General features: G+C 43.0%; 1 non-coding gene across 1 annotated transcript; it reads left to right on the top strand.

Moving 5' to 3' along the window:
• The first annotated feature begins 12,654 nt into the window (after positions 1-12,654).
• On the top strand, positions 12,655-12,815 carry LOC144696215 (U1 spliceosomal RNA). The gene has a single exon (XR_013580127.1). It is a non-coding gene; the product is annotated as a U1 spliceosomal RNA (small nuclear RNA).
• The last annotated feature ends 8,745 nt before the right edge of the window (positions 12,816-21,560 follow it).

Below are 21,560 nucleotides of genomic sequence, written 5' to 3' on the forward strand. Positions count from 1 at the left end.
TCCCCTCATGTGACAATGTCACATGAATTGGGGCATGTCCATAATTTTTTTTAAAAACTTTAATAGCATTTTTTAAAACCTACATGCAACCGTATCCCGCCCGTGCATGAGGTTTCATGTTTTTTCTATTTCCCGCCGGGCCTTCTGGCCTGCTCGCCAGCCTTAATGTTGGATGGGCAGGTCCATTAATTAGTTTAATTACTCTGTCAATGGCCTCAATTTGCCATTGACAGGTCGGCGGGTGTGCAGCTGATTGTGCTGAGCCCCCGGCTACCTGAAAATTTAAATGGGGCGCGGTGACATCGGGAGCTCCGCCCGCTCGCCAACGGGAAAATCCTGCCCAAGGTCGACTGTGCTTCTTGCATCACAACAGTGACTACATTTCAAAAGTATTTCATTGGCTGTCAAGCACTTTGGAAGCACTGAAGCTGCGAAATACATTTTATAAATGAGCCATTTTTATTTCTTCCATCGCTAAATTAATGGAAGATGGAGGCTGATAGGTCAGTAAATGCCTCTTCCCTGAATTAAGATTTCAGAACTAAACCATTAGCACAACATTGCACTCAATGAACTGATATATGATAAATGAAAATAAACTTATATATTCACAGATTTAACAAACAAATACAAAACTTAAACTTAAACTAAGATGTCAAACTCACTTTCTTTGGTGGGCCTGATCCAATATCTTGGCAAAAGTTATTAAAATAGAAATTTAAACTAGATTGGTATTTATTTACATTTAGATTTGAATTACTACTGTTGCTCTGCAATAATTGGCATCTTGAATATTACTGAAACCCTTTATCTTACACTCCTCAGGACAAACTCAAGGATGCCAAATTTCAAACAATCACAATTATACCACAGGGGAAGAGGCTGCAGGGTGAGACCTGTACTGGGGAAGTGGGGGGTATGCCAGGGTTTGTGTGGGGCCACCAGTTGAACTGTGCAAGTGACTCAAGATGGTGAGGGCTGAGGAAGCAGTCTCCAGAGAAGATGAGGCCAGATGGAGATGTGAGGGCGTGTGTGAAAGGGCGAGTGGTGGTGTCCCTTCAGCTGGCAGTGAGTGAGATGCCAGTGCATGAATGATGGGGTTGAGTGTGTGAGTTTAGAGCAATGAGATGGTTGCCATACCCTGGCGATATGGGTGAGAGCATTTATCCTTTATCTGCATTGGATGGCCAACCTCTTCTGTGCAGCACTGACTCTGATAACCAGGGCCATCGTCCACCAAGCCAATGGGCAGGATTGTCCCAGATTTTCACTAAGTACGGTGGCAGGAGGGAAAAACAACGTGTCACCTGCCGCCGCAATGGTGGCTTTTTATCCCATATCATCCCAAACTTTCCGCATTTAGCTATGCATTCCCGGGAAACACGCTGTTTCGATGATTTAAACAAACAATTACAAAACTTAAATCTTAAACTAGGATGTCAAACTCACTTTCTTTGGTGGGCCTGATCCAATATCTTGGCAAAAGTTATTAAAATAGAAATGAAATTTAAACTATATTGGTATTTATTTAGATTTGAATTACTACTGTTACTGCTGTGCAATAATTGGCATCTTGAATATTACTGAAGCCTTTTGTCTTACACTCCTCAGGACATACTCAAGAATGCCAAATTTCAAACAGCCAAAACAATTATACCACAGGGGAAGAGGTGGTAATGTTGCTGCCCTTCCTGTGGCCGGAGTGGAGGTAGAGTACATCACAGCGGGCCCCCACGGCGTCCAAAAGACGCTCGAGAGACGCATCACTAAACCTGGGGGCTGCAGTCTTCTTGCCTTTCAGGGCCAGGTCTTACTTGCAGCTGTCCTGGGCTGGAAGCACTGAGAGATATGCGTGTGGCTGTACTTTGAATGTGGCAACTGGCGTGATGAAGCAGCGAGGTGATGGCGTGGCGGGCGAATCAAAACCCACCCACAATCGAAATGGCATGTTTCCCGGGAATGCATAGTTAAAAGTGGCAAGTTTGGGATGATATGTGATAAGAAGCCACCATTGCCGCTGGCAGGTAAAACATTGTTTTTTCCTCCTGCTACCGCACTTGGTGCAAATCTGGGACAATTCTGCCCATTGCCTTTGAGAAAGCAACAGGGAACTATCAGCTCCCCAAGCTGCTGGGTAATTCAGAAAAGTGCAAAGCTTGAACTTATTCCTTTTGTTTGCAGAGAACAGATCTCTATATATGAAAATGTGTTGCTTTTAACAAACATAAATGAGCCACAATATGAGCTCGATTGCTCTTGTAAACTGGTTGTTAGTGTAGCTATTAGCACACTCAGGATTGTTCCGTAAGTGCTGCCCAATCACGGAATCACATCGGACAGTTTTGCAAGTGTGGGCTGGTTGCGTACGGTCCGTACTCTGCCTATTATGAACAACCAAAGGAACAGGCTGTTTGATTCCAACAGCTAATCGCTGAGCCATATGGCATTTATAACTAGCTCACGCCAGCACTGAAATTCATCTCTGACATCTCTTAGCTTGAATCAATGCATCAAATCTTGGCGAAAAATGATTGGGCTGAGGCCTGACCTGGGTAAACCCCTTGTCACGATGGAACGTTTTGTTCCAACCACTAACCCCGGAAGTGAATTCCACAGCCTCACCGTTCTGCATAGAGAAGTTTCTCTTGACTGCTGTCCAAATCTCATACATTTTATTTTGTACCTATGGCCCTTTGTGTTTACCGTTCACTGGAAATAACCTGCTGCTGTCTATCCCATTACATTTTTGCATAATTTAATCATTCGTATGCTATCGACCTGGAACATCTGTTGATTTGAGATGGTTCAATCCTAACAGAAAGGGTACAAAGTCAGAATAGACCTAGGACTGAGCCACCTAACTTTCGGGTGAACTATACACCCGTCTTGTTGAATTCCTCCATTCCTGCTCTGTTTTACAACCACAACTGGCCGCCTTAGCGACTATTACCTGTGACTCATAAAGACCTAATGCTCTCTGCTTCAGGGGTGTAGTGCCAAATTCTGAGGTGCAGAGCTCCAATAAAATATGTTGACCATATCATTTCTAAATCTATTATTACGTCATTTTCCTGCATATTAATTTTTGAGTGCCCAAAAATCACTAAAGCTATGATTTTTAAGTGAAAAATATTTCTGCCGGTGGGCAGTGGGCATTTTATTTTCAACTGTGTGGTATTTCAAATCATTCGTCTCTAGCGTAGCTAGAATTTCATTACGCAATATTCTACAGATTGAGTATCTGTTATCCGAAATCCTCGGGGCCAATCGCATTTCGGATTTCAGATAATTTTGATATTCGGGATACCACATATGGGACTGGGCTGACTTACATTACAATAGTCCAAGCCTAAATTGAATAAAATGGCCAGAAAAGTAAGATGTATCAGTGAATAATAAATGCAGGGTACCTGTAATAATACCCACCCATGGCAATTCTGCTTGTAGGAGAGGGTTCAGAGTGTCAATGTTCTCTCCTGGGAGGCATTCTTGAATAGTTCCCCCAACTTCATTTGCGTCATCAACATTGGCTTTTCTTTCATAAGTTTGTCATTTGATTGACGTTATTTCTTGCTCACTTATAATTGCACGTTCTTCGAGTGCATCTATCAACCTGTCACACATCTTAATAATATCATCCATGGGCACTTTCTCTACTGGGTTCACTCATCAACACTGTATTTATCCTGACCTGCGGTCTATCCTCAAGAAAGACCCAAACCTCCCTGTCGCTTGCCTTTTTAACACTCCACACTGTTCTCTTGCCCACGTGTATGTCCTTGGCTTGCTGCATTGTTTCAGTGAAGCCCAACGCAAACTGGAGGAACAGCACCTCATCTTCCAACTAGGCACTTTACAGCCTTCCGGGCTGAATATTGAATTCAACAACTTTAGATCTTAAACTCCCCCTCCCTCCATCCCCACCCCGTTTCTTCCCCCTCCCTTTTTTTTTTCTCAATAATTTATATAGATTCTTCTTTTCCCACCTATTTCCATTATTTTTAAATCTACAACTAATACTTTGTTAGTCTTTCCACCCCACCCCCACTAGAGCTGGACCTTGAGTATCCTGCCATCCATTCTTAATTAGCATTTTTCTTAGATAATATCACCACCTTCAACACCTCTTTGATCCTTTTGTCTGTGATATCTTTTGATTATCTGCTCCTATCACTGCTTGCTTATCCCCACAACCACCCCACCCTCAACGTCTCTCTCCCCCCGCCCCAAACCTTAGACCAGCTTATATTTCACCTCTCTCCTAACTATACTTCAGTTCTGCCGAAGGGTCAGGGGGACTCGAAACGTCAACTGTTTTCTTCTCCACCGATGCTGCCAGACCTGCTGAGTTTTTCCAGGTAATTCTGTTTTTGTACTGTATTTATCAAGTTGATCTTGATGTAACACCATTCCTGCAATCTCCCTGTCAGTCAAAGAATGCACATTGGGAGCATTGTTAACGGTGTTAAACACTTCCTCAATATCCTCAGCCTCCAGTTTATTCACACATTCCATTCATATGCATCTTGAATACTCAAGGAGCTAGTTTACCAGAATTTTTTCCCTTGTTCACATGAAAATCTTCAAAGTTCTTTGTCAATATTATCATTTCGATGAACACCGTTGCAGGCCAAAGGTTGTCCCACCGTTGATCGGTGTCTTTATCAACAAGGCACCACACATTAGCAGATACATAGATGGTGTCAGGGGGAGCTGGTGGTTTAGTGGTATTGTCACTGGAGTAATACTGTAGTGACCCAAGGCAATGCTCTGGGGACCCAGGTTGAAATCCCACCAAGACAGATGGTGAAATTTAAATTCAATCAAAATGTGGAATTTAAAGTCTGATAATAGTCATGGAACCATTGCTGATTGTTGTAACAACCCATCTCATTCACTAATATCCTTTAGGGGAGCAAATCTGCTGTCCTTACCAGGCCTCCATGTGACTCTGAACAAGGACAATAAATGCTGGTCTAATCAGTGATGCCTACATCACATGAATGAATTTTTACAAAACTGTAAACTCCTTTTGGATGCCTTCCACCCCCCAGGCCTCTGTCATAGCGCCAAATATACTATTCAAGAAGGAGTCTTTATATTTACATTTCATGATCCGAAGATTACCTTGGTCCATTGACTGAGTTAATGATGTTACTTTGGGGGAAAAGTAAACAGCGAAAACATTGTTCTTCACCAAGAGTTCAGCAGGAGAATGTGCTTAACCATTGTCCAGGAGAAACATCATTTCACAGCTACCCAACGTGCCTCTGGTACAAAGTGGTTGTGAAATCAATCAGAAAACATGCCCCTGGTTACCCTCATTGGCAGAATAGTGAACAGGTAATGTCCGAATCCTTTGAAGCATCTGGGACGTTTGCTCTTCCCAATTACAGACAATTTACATTTGCGTGTGCCGGCTGCATTGGCACAACCAAGGACAGTCAGCCTGTCCTTAGCACCATTAACACCTGTTGGTGCACTCTCCTCAGCCGCTTTTAGCATTTTCCTCGGGATGTATCACCAGACCAGAGTTGCGTGTTGATCACTGAAACAATTGGTGAGGGTGCGGTTAAATGGGGCCAGAGATAGCAGTCACAGATGAGGCTGTGATGGAAGAAGCAGTGGATGGGTGCAGAGCCCGGGAGGGGGCAACATTCCGACACAAGCATTCAGCGTTTCGAGAGGCACTGGCGGAAATTTCCCCACAGTCAGTCCGCCTCTGAGGGACAGCCAGTGGCCCTGAACAAAACTACTCCACGGGAACACGGGCCTAGCTTTTGACATCCTTTCCCTTTGCCCAGGAAGCTTCATTTTTGTCACATCATTGTCCCACTGTACATTCTGAAACTGAGACGCATGTCTTCCAATTAGCACACTCCGATTTTAAAGAAAGCCTGGCTGTATAGATAATTCCACCTCCTCCACCACCATCACCCCACCCCAATTACCCAAGTAATTCAAACCCAAAACATTGAACACTGATCTGGTTGAATTAATGGGTAAAAATGGTCAAGTAATGACATGTAATATTTGATATTTGTTGAGCAAGGTGACTTGTGATCCTCAGCAAGTAAACATTGCAGAATCATTGGTGGCATTTTAAATTGCAGAAAAAATGTAAGGAGCATTTGGTGAGCACCCTGGCCAGGAGCCTCTTAGACCTGAGTACCATTTCTACCCAGTCTCCTCTCTCTGAGGACCCATGTGAAGCTGGTTTGCCAGTCAAAACCCAGCTCCCAGCTTCACACCGCAATGCTGGTTATAATCCAGCATCATTTTGGTAATTGTCCTGGTTTACTAGCTCAAAATGACGTAACGTGGTTCCTCTTAATGTGGACCTGTGCAGAGATTTAGGTGAGAAAGGGATTCAGTGTCAATGTGAAAGGCTGATGAGTCAGATGGGGTTTAGCGTCTGTGTGAACTGGGTCAAGAGGAGATAGGATACTTGGAGTAACTGGTGAGCTAATTTTGGATAAGCGTTATGTGTTGAGAGTAGAAATGTCACATTGTCTCTCCCATTTCTAACAAAATCTTAAATCCGGTAATTCTGAAGTATAAAAGGAATTAAAATTGTGAATACTTTTCTGCAGGACAGGCCCCAAGGAAATGCATAACTGATCTTCCACATTTGAGTTTCCTGTTCATGTTTTTGTTTATTTATATTTTCTTAGAACCTACATTCGAATTAGGAGCAGGAGTAGGCCACTCAGACCCTCGAGCCTGTTCTGCCATTCAATAAGATCATGGCTGATCTGAATGTAACCTCAAACCCATATTCCTGCCTACCCCTGATAAGCTTTCACCTCCTTGTTAATCAAGAATCTATCTACCTCTGCCTTAAAACTATTCAAAGACTCTGCTTCCACCGCCTTTTGAGGCAGTGAGTTCCAAAGACTCACCACCCTCTGAGAGAAAAAAAATGCTCCTCACCTCTGTCTTAAATGAGAGACACCTTATTTTGAAACATTGACTCCTAGCTCTAGATTCTCCCACAAGACGAAACATCCTCTCCACATGCACCCTGTCAAGACCCCTCAGGATCTTAAAGGTTTCAATTAATTCACCTCTTACTCTTCTAAATTCCAGTGGATACAAGCCTAACATGTCCAGCCTTTCGTCATAAGACAGCATTCCCATTCCTGACATTAGTCTAGTAAATCTTCTCTGAAATGCTTCTAATGCTTTTACGACATTCTTTAAATAAAGAGACCAGTACTGAGCACAATACACCAGATATGGTCTCACCAGTGTTCTGTACAACTGAAGCATAACCTCCCTACTTTTGTAATCAATTCCCCTCACAATAAATGATAGCATTCTATTAGCTTTCCTAATTACCTGCTGTAACTGCATACTAACCTTTTGAGATTCATGCACAAGGACACACAGATCCCTCTGAATCTGAGCTCTGCAATCTCTCACCATTGAGATAATAAGCTTCTTTTTTATTCTTCCTGCCAGAATGAATAATTTCACATTCTCCCACATCATACTCCATTTGCCAGATCTTTGCCCACTTAACCTATCTGTGTCACTTTGTAGCCTCATTACATCCTCTTCACCATTTACTTTCCTACCTATCTTTGTGTCATCAGCAAATTTACCAACCATTCCTTTGGTCCCCTCATCCACGTCATTTATCTAAATTGTAAACAGATGAGGCCCCAGCACTGATCCCTGTGGCACACTACCCGTCACATCCTGCCAACCATAAAAAGACCCATTTATGCCTACTCTCTGCTTCCTGTTAGCCAGCCAATCTTCTACCCTTGCCAATATGTCACCACCTGCACCATGAGCCTTTATTTTCTGCAACGACCTTTGACGTGGCACTTTAGCAAATGCTTTCTGGAAATCTAAGTACAGTATATCCACCGGTTCCCCTTTATCCTCAGCACATCTGATTCCTTCAAAAACTCTAATAGATGGGTTAAACATGATTTCCCTTCTGCAAAACCATGTTGACTCTGTCTGATTGCCTTGAATTTTTCTAAGTGCCCTGCTATAACATCTTTAGTAATAACTTCTAACATTTAACCCATGACAGATACTAGGCTAACTGGCCTATAGTTTCCTGCTTTCTCTCGCCCTCCTTTTTTGAATAAAGGAGTTACATTTACTATTTTCCAATCTACTGGAACCTTCCCCAAATTTAAGGAATTTTGGAAAATTAAAACCAATGCATCAACTATCTCACTAGCCACTTCTTTCAAGGCCTTAGGTTGAAGTCCATCTGGACCTGGGGATTTGCCAGCCCGCAGCCCCAACAATCTGCTCAATACCACTTGCCCAGTGATTGTAATTTTCCCAAGTTACTCCCTTCCGTCCATTTCCTGATTTACAGCTATTTCCAGGATGTTACTTGTGTCCTCCACAGTGAAGACCAAAGCAAAATATCTGTTTAATTCATCCAGCATCTCCCTACTTTCCATTATCAAATCCCCAGACTCACTCTCTAAAGGACCAACACTCACTTTCTAAACTCTTTTAATTAAATGTCTATAGAAATTCTAACTGTATGTCTTTATATTACTAGCGAGCTTTCCCTCAAACTCTAATTTTTCCCTCCTCATTATTTTTTTTGTCATTTTTGCTGTTCTTTATATTCTTTCCAATACTCTGACTTGCCACACATCTTTGCGTAAGTATATGCTTCCAAGTGAAGATTTTTGTTTACGCCATAAGTTACAAAACCTGTTTTCACGCAAGGGGAATGTTCTTGAGGATACAGCACTTTTGGATTCTGTACAAGTTTTGACACTGGTTAAATGGGAGATAATGAACGAAGAGATAAGACAACATTATTAATTTGCACTATGTTAGGCTAGTTAATCAGTGCGCTGTCTTTCACACATATCGATTATGCTCCAACCCGGAAATGAACTGCTGACCCTGTGATCACAAAAACTCCATTCCTGTAACATTGTCCAGCTTTGCCCAGACTTCAGCCCGACTGACACACTCAGCTATCAATCTGACTCCAATCCTGACTACTCCAATGTTCTCATCACCAGTAACCCGCCCACCGCCCACCACCCAACATAAACTTCAGTTCATCTGTAACTCTACCGCTTATATCGCATCTCTTGCCAAGTCCCTGTTACACATCACCCACGTCCTCACTAGTCTATAGGGGAACGAAGCGAGTGGCCTGTCAGATCCTCAGTCAAATGGAATCTCTGTCTCTGCTTCCCGCCACACTTACAGACACTAGTCCTTGTATATGGGAGCTTATGGCAGTGGCCTTTCTTTGCCTATCTTATCTAAACCTGTCATAATCTTGCCCACCTCTATTAGACCCACCACCTTCGCTCCAGGGAGAACAAGCCTAGCTTCTCCAACCTAACCTCAAAACCAGAGGGGGTTAACCCCAGGACCACCCAGCAATTCAAAGAGAAATTTTGGCGGCACAGAGGGGTGGGACAGAAAGGAAGGGAGAAAAAGACTTCTCTTTTAAAAATAAAAATATTGAAGGAGACAAACTGAGTGAAGCGTTGAGAATGCCTTGGGAACAGGCCAGGACTGTTCTGCAGTGAGGATGGCTGAGTTTTAGAGAAAGCAAAATGAGGAGTCAGCCTGAGAGGTGAGGGAATGGGGAATATCCATACTGCAGGCAGCATTCCCTCAGCGAAGTCTGCTGAGCGAGTCTGCCTCACACCCCATCACCCCCACGACCACACCGTGACCTCCAATAAACCCCCTGCCGTGTCCCCACTAACATTATCCTGAATCCCAATAATACCCCAGTGCCCCCAATAACATTATCCTGAACCCTAATAACCCCCCATCCCAACAACATTACCCTGAACCCCAATAATCCATCAGTGCCCCCAAAAACATTTCCTGAACCCCAATAACCCCTGCCCCCAATAACATTACCCTGAACCCCAATAATTCCCCCAGTCCCCACTAACATTACCCGGAACCCCAATAACCACCCCTGTTTCCCCACTAACATTATCCTGAAAACCAATAACCCCCACATAAACCCCAATAATGGACCTTTTAATTTTCTCCTCGGATACTCCCCAGGGCTCTAATCACCTCTCCTGGAGACAAAAAACTACATCAGAAACAACAGAAAATGCTGGAAAATCTCAGCAAGCCTGGCAGCATCTGTGGAGAGAAAGACAGAGTTAATGTTTCGAGTCTCTATGATCCTTCTTCAGAGCTGTATTTAGCTTTTACAATAAACAACATCTTTGCGACTCCAAAAACTTCCTCAGCAACCTTACCCCAACCACCAAGTTCTAACTGTTGCTCCAAGCGGGAGAGCCTGGACAAACTGCTATCGCCTGACAAACTGACTAAGGTCCTTGAGTCCTTCGAGAAGTGTAAGACTCCCGGAAGCAATGGCTTACCGGCTGAGTTGTATTCGGCTCTGTGGGACTGGATCAGCCCAGACCTGCTAGAAGTGTACGAGAGTATGCTCTTGGCCGGTAGTGTGTCAGAATCCATGAGGAAAGGCATCATCACCCTCATCTACAAGCACAAGGGGGAAAGGGAGGAAATTACAAATTGGGGACCATCTCACTGTTGAATGTGGACTATAAGATTCTGTCCAAGGTCATCGCCAATCGGGTCAAGTCTGCTCTGGAGTTGGTGATCCACCCTGACCAGACCTGCACTGTGCCCGGCAGGAAGATCTCGGACAGCCTTGCACTGCTCAGGGATACGATTACCTATGTACAGGACAGGGGTGTGGATACCTGCCTCATCAGCCTGGATCAGGAGAAGGCCTTTGACAGAATATCACACACCTACATGGTGGATGTGCTCTGCAAAGTGGAGTTTGGGGAGGGAATCCGCAACTGGATCCAACTGCTCTACACTAACATCAGTAGCGCAGTCTCAAATCAATGGGTGGGAATCAGAAAGTTTTCCAATTAAATCTGGAGTCAGGCAGGGCTTCCCTCTCTTCCCTGTTCTGTTTGTGTGTTGCACAGAACCCTTTGCTGAGTCCATCAGGGCATAAGAGGAGTGACGATCCCAGGCAGTGGAGGCACTCAGATCAAAGATTCCCTGTACATGGACGATGTCACCGTCTTCTACTCGGATCTGCTGTCGGTGCGCAGACTGATAAACATCTGCGACCAGTTTGCACTGGCCTGAAGAGCCAAGGTAAATCATGGGAATAGTGAGGCCATGTTCTTTGGGAACTGGGCTGACTGATCCTTTGTCCCCTTCACCGTCAGGTCAGACGTCCTGAATGTGCTGGGGATATGGTTCGGAGGGACCGGGGCATGCATTAGAAACTGGAAGGAGCGAGTGTCTATGGTGGAAAGAAAACTGGGCATGTGGCAGCGACTCTCCCTCTCCATTGCGGGTAAGAACCTGGTCATTAGGTGTGAGACACTCTCGCTGTTGCTGTACGTGGCGCAGGTCTGGCCCATTCCAGACTCCTGATCACCCGAGCTATCTTTCACTTTATATGGAGTTTGAAAATGGATGGTGTCCACAGGGACGCGATCTACAAGCCTCAAGATAATGGGGAGAAAACGTGCTCAACATCGCCCTCATCATGATAGCCACCTTTGTGTGCGGCTGCATCAAGCTGTGTGTAGATCCTGGGTACGCAAACACCAGGTGTCACTCCGTGCTGAGGTTCTACCTGTCCCCAGTGTTGGGAAGGATGGGTCAGGCTACGCTGCCGCGGAATGCTCCAAGTAGTTGGACCGTGCCGTACCACCTGTCCCTCATGGAAAAATTTATGCAGAGAAACTCCTTTGACCACAAGTCCATCAGGCAGTGGTCGGCACGTAACGTTTTAGAGGCCCTGCAGGAAAAGGAGATGTTGGATCCTGTCCGATGGTTCCCCGAGCCTGTTCCCCAGACTGTCAAAGTCATGTGGCAGAATGGTTCATCGCCAGAACTTTCCAACAGGCACCAAGGTGCCTCCCTATCAGATCCTTCCTACACGCCAGGAGTCTCACCCTCTCTGCACCTTGCCCTCGAGGTGGCTGTGTGTGGTAGGGGGGTGGCAAGAGACTTTTGTTCACCTCCTTGTGGATTGTGCCTTTGCAAAGAAGGTCTGGAGAGAGATGCAGTGGTTTCTGTCGAGGTTCATCCCGAGCAGAGCTGTGTCACAGGACTCTGTGCTCTATGGGCTATTCCCAGGGACACACACCGAGACAAACACCAACTGCAGCTGGAGGATCATCAACTCAGTGAACAACGCTCTTTGGTCTGCAAGAAACTTGTTGGTCTTCCAGTGCAAAGAGTTGTCCCTGACCGAGTGTTGCTGACTGGCACATTCCAAGGTCCAGGACTATGTGCTGAGAGACACACTAAAGCTTGGAGCAGCCGCCGCAAAGGCGCAATAGGGAAAGGTCGCTGTCTAAGACCTTTCTGCCATAGTGCACCGAGAGACTGGGAATTGTATCGACCCCTCGGGCTGTCCGGCTCACATTGAATGTTTGCAGTGAATACATAAATGTATCATAATTGTATTGAAGCACCCTCAGAGTGCAACAGGATGTATGTTGATAACTCCAATACCATTGCACTTTCCGACTGTCTGTAATGACCATATTGAAATAACTGTAATATTCATTGATTGTATTGAAGCAGCTCTTGATCCATGTCTAAAAGTTGAATTTGATTGCACTTTTTGTGATGGCGATTTAGAAATGTTTTGTAATGTTCTTCCAGATATTTAATGAATAAAGTATATTTGTCCAAAAAAAATTGTTCTCCCAGGACGAGGTCAGCCCATTGCACTTCGAGTGTGTTGACACCTGCGATGTCCCCAAATGCGGGATTCTCGACTGTAAAATTTGTGGGAGCGGGAGGACTGCATTTGCGCTCTCCTCTGATTAACATATAATGTCAGATTTTACTGTAACATATTTGTTCACCAACAAAGACCATTGTTGCATGTACTACAAAGTACTCGAAAAACTAAAACATAAAGGACACATGTATATGGAGAAGCAAATAGTGTTAACGTTTCGAGCTCCAAGATCGCCAACATCCGCAGTGTTTTGCTTTTATTTTAACGTTGGCATTTGAGGTCGCTCTGCACTCACTGCATTTATCATGATTTCCTCTCTGCTTGTGTACTAACGTTCATCCGCCAGCAGAGGGTGGCATAAGCAAGAGAAACGGTTTTGAGGAAGAGACGCTTTTTAAATTCATTCACCCAGAAACAAATGATTCCCCCATTGCAGCAGCCAGCTGCTTCTAAAATGACTTTAGGCTTTTAAATCCCAATGCCAAATCGGCTCATGAAATGACCTTTTTCATTTTACTTTTATTATTTATCCAATTCCCTTTTGAACAGCATCTGGTTCACAGAATGTGAGGGGGCAAGATAATGTCATTGTCGGTCTACACAGGCTGAACACGTCAGGATCAACAGCAGAAGAGCTAAAGGATCCCCAAAAGATATTGGGCGACTGGTGCAGAATCAGGTTCAACTTCTGTCTTCATCAATTAGAGTTCAGGTCATTTCGACAACACCCTCCATGCCCAAATATCCGTCCCTGGCCTGCTGCAATGTTCCAGTGAAGCTCAACGCAAACTGGAGGAACAGCATCTCATCTTCCGATTAGGCACTTTTCAACCTTCCGGGCTTAACATTGAGTTCAACAACTTTAGCGCATGACCTCTGTTCTCCATCCTCAGCCCCTTTCCGATCCCCCTTTTTTCTAATAATTTGTCATTTTTAAAATATATATTTTTAAAATATATTTTCCTTTTCCCACCAATTTCTATTAATGTTAAATTTATTCCATCCATTGTTTTATCTCCAGCTTTTAGCCTATTTCGATCCCTTCCCCTCACCCCACACCCACTCGGGCCATTTGTCACTTCTTCGTCTTGCTTTCTACCCTTAATGCCACCATTAGCACATTCCTTAGATAACATCATTACCATAAAAATCCTTTGTCCCTTTGTCTATGACATGTTTGGCAATCTCTTCTTTGCCTCCACCTGTCACTGGCCCTCTATCCAGCTTCACCTGTCCCAGCCCCATCAACCAGCTTATATTTCACCTCATTTCTATTTTTCTTTAGTTCTGATGAAGAGTCATATGGACTCGACACTACAACCATACTCATCTTCGCAGATGCTGTCCGACCTGCTAAGTTTTTCCAGCTATTTTTGCTTTTTTTTACAGAATCCATAGACCACTTCATCAGCAGGTGCAGAGAAAAGGGTACGTTCTGTGATTTTTCAAATGTAGAGCTAGCAGGCAGAATTGCTGAGTTGGTGATCACATCCACTCCCATGGAAGGATTCCAGGAAGATCTGTTAGACAAACCGAAAAGGTGTAGCATTCAAGAGCGGCTGAAGAGGATGGTTGTAAGTACAAAGTGATCCTCACGGTTTGATTAAACTTACAGGTCCAAGGTACAACCCAGTTGTTGAAGCACTCACTAGGAAACCCAAACCTAGCAGGACGTGTGGAAGGTGTGGCCTTTTGCACGCACCAAGGAAATTCCCAGCTTTTCATCGATTCTGTAAGGCATGTGGCAGAAAGGGCCTTTGGCAGAGGCTGTGCACTTGAGCAAAGGCTGATGCAGCTACAAAGAGCCGTGTGCTGATCCAAACAAACCGCATGCAACAGGTAGTTTTCAGCAATGAGGATGGCCAGCTGGTATCCCGCCAGAAACATATACACGAAGCAATTGACAAACAAGAAAATGACGATGTGCAAAATGAGATGGAGAGTGAAGAGCACCTATTTCACACCGTCAATCTTGTGGAAAGCATTGATGCCATCTCACCATCTGAAGTGTTTGCCAAGATTCGAATTAGCTGCCCTAAGAAAGTTGGTAAGGATTCATTATTGGTCAAGATTGACACAGGGGCAAGTGCCAACATGCTACCCCTACTAATTCTAAAAGACACATATCTGCAGACATGGCAAAACCCACTGCTGTGAAACACTCAGCATACAACAGCTCACAAATTCCATGTGCAGGATCATACTCCTGGACTGTAAGTACAGTCAATCCTCCTGGTGACACAAATGTTCTACATCATGGAGACTGTAGCCCAGAGTCTCTAGGTGTATCAGCATGCCATGACTTCACACTAGCAACAATCCATGGAATCAATAAGACCTCACAAGGCAGATCAAACTCATAAACGACACCTGTCACCTCAGATCATGAACTAAAAGCGAAATATCCAGGATCTTTAGACATAATTGTCAATTAAAAGTGAGCTGCAACATTATGCTTGCAGGAGAATGCAAGTCTGTCAATTGATCCAGAACATTTTGTGCAAAACAAATGCTAGCAGCTACAAGAAGAAATGGTGAAAGGTGACACTACAGAAACTGTGGAAAACGGATGGCCTGATTCAATTCAGTTTCTCCACGAGCACATAAGATCATTTTGGCCATATTGGGACAAGTCAGGCACCTCCCGGTAAGTCATTTCTAAAGGCAGGCAGCCGATCAAACTGGAATCTTTATGACCTGATATTAGCTTGATCTAATGGCCCAGATGAATGAATGATTTGCACAGTGAAATCCCTAATTCTCAAATGTAGACAGACCAAGCAAGATCTACCCATTGCAATGTTACATCCAAGAGTGATACCTTTAAGTGGAATTATTCTATAACTGGCACAGATCTTGTTAGGTCGACCAGTGCATACCAATTTACGGACTCTTACCCATTCTACTGTCTCAAAGACTAGAGAGCAAGTTTTAAAACTGCACGAGAAGACGGCCAATGTCTTGATAAAAATGTGGGTACAGAGCTGCCAAGTTTACAGTTGGGACAAGTTCACGTCCAGGGGCCCACAGAAGGGTACGTGGCAACCAGCCGAGGCGTCAAAGATTGGTTCAGAACCAGGGTCCTATGAAGTAATGACACAAAAAGGCACAATGGTGAGACGTAACTGAGGAGAAATCAGATCTATTCCAGCTGCTCAACCACTGGACATTCCTATTGACTTTAGGACAAGATCCCTAATGAAACCAGAAACATTATCCAAGTCTCAGAATCGGGCAGGTCACTGTGAGCAATTAAATACACCTCCAGATAAAGTTACCATCATAGGATGTGGGTGTACCAGCAGATTGCCTTTACCCTTCAGGGACTCATAGATTCATCTGTTCTATACGCTGATGTAATGGTAACTAAACATGAACATGTATTGTAAGTAGTTACACTTCTTTGGAAGGGGTTAGAGTATCTTTAAAAAGGAGGAATGCTGTAATATGCCTTTAAGAGATAGCTGCCTATCATCACTAGAAGGGAAATGTGTCATGCTACCTAGCTTTAGTTTCACTTTTGATATTGAGCAGAGCACAAAACAGTCAGTTCTGCTGCTGATGCCTTCAAGCTTTCTATCCATGTATATCTATTCCCATGTTCCTCATCTCAATAAATGAACCCACAGCATGTTTACACAATCACTTATGTGCAATTGATGCTTTTATATCATTGTAAAATCACCGATATGGAGTACAAGATAATGTACCTGTACAGGCGAGCAAAGCTCCCTGGTGTCCCTAGGTGGTTCACACAGTGAATGAGGGGGAGAGAGCACTGTGTAAGATAATGTACAGGTGAGTGAGCCTCAGTGCAGCAGCTCAGTATCTGGTTTTCTTCAATATTTGTGCATTTTCCCCTCAATTATTTTCTGTTTTATCATTTAATTTTCTTTTCCCCAGACAACGTACCAGGGAATGTTTGATATGAAATGAGAATTGTAAATCTATTTGCAAACTGTTTGTGAGCATACTGAATTGCCTCAGAATGTCATAGCCAGGCATTAAACATAATAGAACTGTGTTGCACTTTATGTGATGTCAAATTGGAACTGTCGTGTAATTTACCTTAACTTTATGAATAAAGTTTATATTTTGAAAACAATAGTATTACAGTTTCTAGTACCTGTCGAACAGGAATTGACGTTTACCTCAGTCTGGGTCATGCCTGCAGACAGACCGAAGGTGTTCTGCAAAGCGATCACCCAGTCTAAGTTTGGTATCTCCAATGTAGATGTGACATCATTGGGAGCAGCGATTGCAGTAGACCAAATTGAGGGAGTGCAAGTGAAACACTTCTTCACATGAAAGGAGTATTTGGGCCCTTGGACCGTGAGGAGTGGGGGGGACTAAAGGGACAGGCATTGCACCTTCTGTGATTGTATGCGAAGGTGCCATGGGAGAGGGCTGATAGAGGACTGGACCAAGGTGTCCCAGAGGGAACAGTCCCTACGGAATGCCGACAGGGGTGGGAGATGGAGTGAGGATGCGTTTGGGGGATGGCATCATGCTGGAGTTTGTGGAAATGGCAGAATTTTTTAAATCCTCTCTGCACCCTCCCCAGTTCCTCTATCCTTTTTAATAATAAATTGACCAGAGCCACATGCAGTACTGTAAGTATGATCTAACCAATATTTGAAATAAATTTAGCTTAACTTCCCTAATTTTCAATTTGATCCCTTCAAAAAGAAGCCCTCCTGCTTGGTTTGTTTCTCTTCAGCCTTTCCCTCCCCAGTATTGACTGACTGACTGTTTCTCTCTCTCTCACACACACACACACACACACGCAAGCACACATGCACATATATAGACACATGTCATCCATTTATAAATTGTGTTTCTGATTCTGAAGTTCAAACCATTAATGCAAATTATCAGCAACAGTGGGCCCAATACTGATCCTTGTCAAATACTATTTCCCACTTTTTGCCACTCTGAATAACTAACCTCTGCTTTCTACCTGCTAGCAATCCATTCTTCCCTTCTCCCCTGACTCCATATTCTCTGACTTTATTCAGTAGCCTATTGTAAGAGGCATTGTCAAAGGCCTTTTGAAAATCCAGGTAACTTGCATCTACTACATTACCATTCTCTACTGTCTCTGTTACCTCTTCCAAAAAAATCATAACTTTGGTCAAGAGAGATTTTCCTTTTTGAAATCCATGCTAATGATTTGTTTCTTTTTGTTAGAAGTTCTTCCTCTCTCTAGTAGGGATTGCATTATTTCTTCTAGCACCAACATTAGCTGACTGATCTACTATTCCCTGGGTACATTCTGTTCTGCCTTTTTAAGAACATGAATTACATTTGCTCTCTGCCAGTCCTCTAGCACTACACCTTTTCCTCAAAAACATATTTCAAATCTGCAGTAATACCTCTGCTATCTATTCCCTAGATTTATTTTAAATGTGTGGGTGTGAAACTTCTAGGCCAGGGCTTTATCCTCTTTGAGTTTGATTCGATCCCTTTTCTCTTATTTTAATTGCACTTACCTGAAAAGTTAGATCATCATTCAATATCATATCTACCTGTTCTAGCTCCCTGTTAAACACTGTAATTAAGTAATCAATTAATTTATTTAGAAAAATATACTTTATTCAGAAAATATCTAAAAGGACATTAAAAAACATTTCTAAATTGCCATCACAAAAGGTGCAATCAGATTAAACTTTTAAACAGGGATCATGAGGTGCTTCAATACAATCAATGAATATTACAATCATTTCAATCTGTACATGACAGTCAGACAGTGCAATGGTATTGGAGTTATCAACCTACATCATGTTGCACTCTGAGGTGCTTCAATACAATAATGATACATTTAGCAGTAACTACATACATTCATTGTGAGCCGTACAGCCAGAGGGGTCGAGTAATCATTTAATATTTCTGCCCTGTCTCTATCCTTATCTGTGGCATTATCCTATCTATCCCATAATGGTCCTATTTCCATTCCAGCCTTCCTATTTTTATTTATGTGCCTGAAAAATATTTTATTTTTTACCTTCCTTTTCAGAATTTAACGTTTCAGAGTCATATCAAACAGTTGAATTTACATATTAAAGGGAAAATTAAAGGAGAATGAAAGGCTATGTGAGGAGAGGGCCATGTAAGATCTAACAGGAGTGGAAAAACATAGAAAAATAGAAGCAGGAGTAGCTCATTTGCCCTTCGAGCCTCCTCCACCACTCAATATTATCATGCCTGATCCTCGATCTCAACGTCATAGTCTCGATCACTCCCCAGCCCCTTTGACGGCTTTAGTGTCCAGATATCTACCTAATTCCTTCTTCAACATATTCAGTGAATTGGCCTTCACAGCCCTCGGTGGCAGAGAATTAACCACCCTCTGAGCTAAGAGGATTCTCCTCCTTTCAGTACTGGAGGCCTACTCTGTATCCTAAGATTGAGACCCCTTGTTCTAGACCCCGCAGCCAGAGGAAACATCATTCCTGTATCCAGCCTGTCCAGCCTGGTCAGAATTTTACATGTTTCAATTAGATCCCCTCTCATTCTTCTAAACTCGTGTGAATACAGGCCCACTCGACCCAATGTCTTTTCATACGGTATTCCCAGGAATCAGTCTGGTGAACCTTCGCTGCACTGCCTGTATGGCAAGTTTTCTTTCTCCGCTCAGGAGATCAAAACTGCACACAATACTCCAGGTGTGGTCTCACCAAGGACCTGTATAGCTGCAGGAAGACATACTTACCCCTGTACTCAAGTCCTCTTGCAACTGCTTGCTGCACTTGCATACTTGCTTTCAGTGATTGGTATGCAAGGACACCCAGATCCCTTTGTACATCAACAATTCCCAATCTGACACCATTTAAATAATATTCTGTTTTTCCTTGGGAAGTGAATAACTTCACACTTATCCACGTTATACTACATCTGACATGTATTTTCCCACTCACTCAACTCGTCTAAATTGCCTTGAGGCCTCTTAACATCCTACTCACCGCTCACATTCCTGTCTTCAAGAATCCCCCAGCCATTTGTGCATAAGTCTGCTATGTAAAGTAACTGATGTTGGGGAGGCCATTTGGAATTCCACTGTCAAGTGAGTACTGTGTTAACTTGCTGGTTTTTTTTAAATTCTAAAATCTATTTTGTTCTGTTGCCTTAATAGGGGATGTGTAGCTGGGAATCAGGTTAATATTAGGAATGTTAGGTGTTGGTATAGGAGTAAGTAATTTATAGTCTGAATTATGTGTTTGAAATCTTTTATTTTTTTAATAAGTACTCTAACTTAATTTTTAAGATCTCTAAAGTCTTAGTGGACTCATTATTTCTGAATTTAGTGCACACATCTTCTCATAATAAATACAAATTGTAAAACCATCGTGATAGAGCGACCAAATTTCCCGTGTGGATGTGGTCCGCCCAGCACATATCATCTGCCATGTCATAACACCAACCCCTTGGGAACAACACTGTAAAACTACTCCAGTCTGAAAAATAACCATTCACCATACCTGTTTCTGCTGCTGAGGCAAATTCATATTCAAACTGTCACTGTCCATTTCATCCCGTGGGCTTCAAATTTTCATGTTAGCCTATTATATGACTTTTTTCAAATGCCTTTTTGGAATTCTATAAATACCACACTAGCCATATTACCCTATCAATCCTACCTGTTACCACATTAGAAAACTCAATCAAGTTGGTTGGACACATTTCTTTTGAAAAATCCGGGCTGGCTTTCCTTAAATACTCCACACAATTGTCTACGTGTTTTTTAAACTGTGTCCAAGTTATCAGTTCTAAAAGCTTTCCCAGCACAGAGGTTAAACTGTCTTACCTGGAGCTGCTGGATTTATTCTTAGACCGTTTCTGAACAAGGATGAAACGTTTACAATTCTCCAGTCCTCTGGCTCCTCTCCTGTACCTAAGGAGATTGGAAGATTATGGCCAGTGTCTCTGCAGGGAAGTTTAATGGAAAATTTAATAGAGAAGTACAAAATCATGAAAGGTTTTGAGAAAATAGGGAGAAACTGTTTCCAGTGGCAGAGGGTTCAGCAACCAAAGGATACAGGTGTAAGGTATTGTTTAAAAAAAATCCAGAGTGAGATGAATACGGATTTTCCCGCAGCCAGTTATTATCTGGAATACACTGCCTGCCAGAGTGGTGGAAACAATATTCAAAACTAACTTTCAAAAAGGGATTGGCTGTGGGGGAAAAGGAACTGGACTGGGACCAGTTGAATAGCTCTATCAAGGTGGCTCTCCAGACAGAGGGGGCTGATTGACCACAGTCTGTGCATTGTGATTTTACGATTTTGCATTTCTTCCCACCTGAAGCAGACTGGCATTTCCACTGCCCATCTCAGGTCCCTATCCACGGGAGTGATGGCTGAAGTACCAGAGTAAACTTCAGGACAATTTACAGGCAACTGTCACTCCATTTACTCCAGCCAGAAGCTCTTAAAATCATCCACGTAAATTTGGAATGGGGGCTGTAAGGACCCAGACTCTGGAGCAATTTGTAAATAAAACAAATAGCATGTTTAGTTTCTGTTTCTTAGATTTAATGATGAACTGTGTCCTTTTTGAGAAAACTGCTTCTATTCCACTCGTTTTCAGATTATTTTCGTTGAAGAACCAATTTACCAATGTAATTATGGAACCCCAGTGTAAATTATAATTCTATATAAAAATGATAATATGAACAAGTTACATGTACAGAGTTACATATTTTTAATAAAATAGGTAACTACATACTAGTGATTTAAGGACTATTTCACTGACAGGAAAGTGATGAGACAGAGCAGACAAACCACAGATAAATGATAACTGTGACTCTACTTTTTTTTTTGCAAAA

This window comes from Cetorhinus maximus, chromosome 21, assembly GCF_964194155.1.
Source record: "Cetorhinus maximus chromosome 21, sCetMax3.hap1.1, whole genome shotgun sequence".
NCBI lineage: Eukaryota > Metazoa > Chordata > Chondrichthyes > Lamniformes > Cetorhinidae > Cetorhinus > Cetorhinus maximus.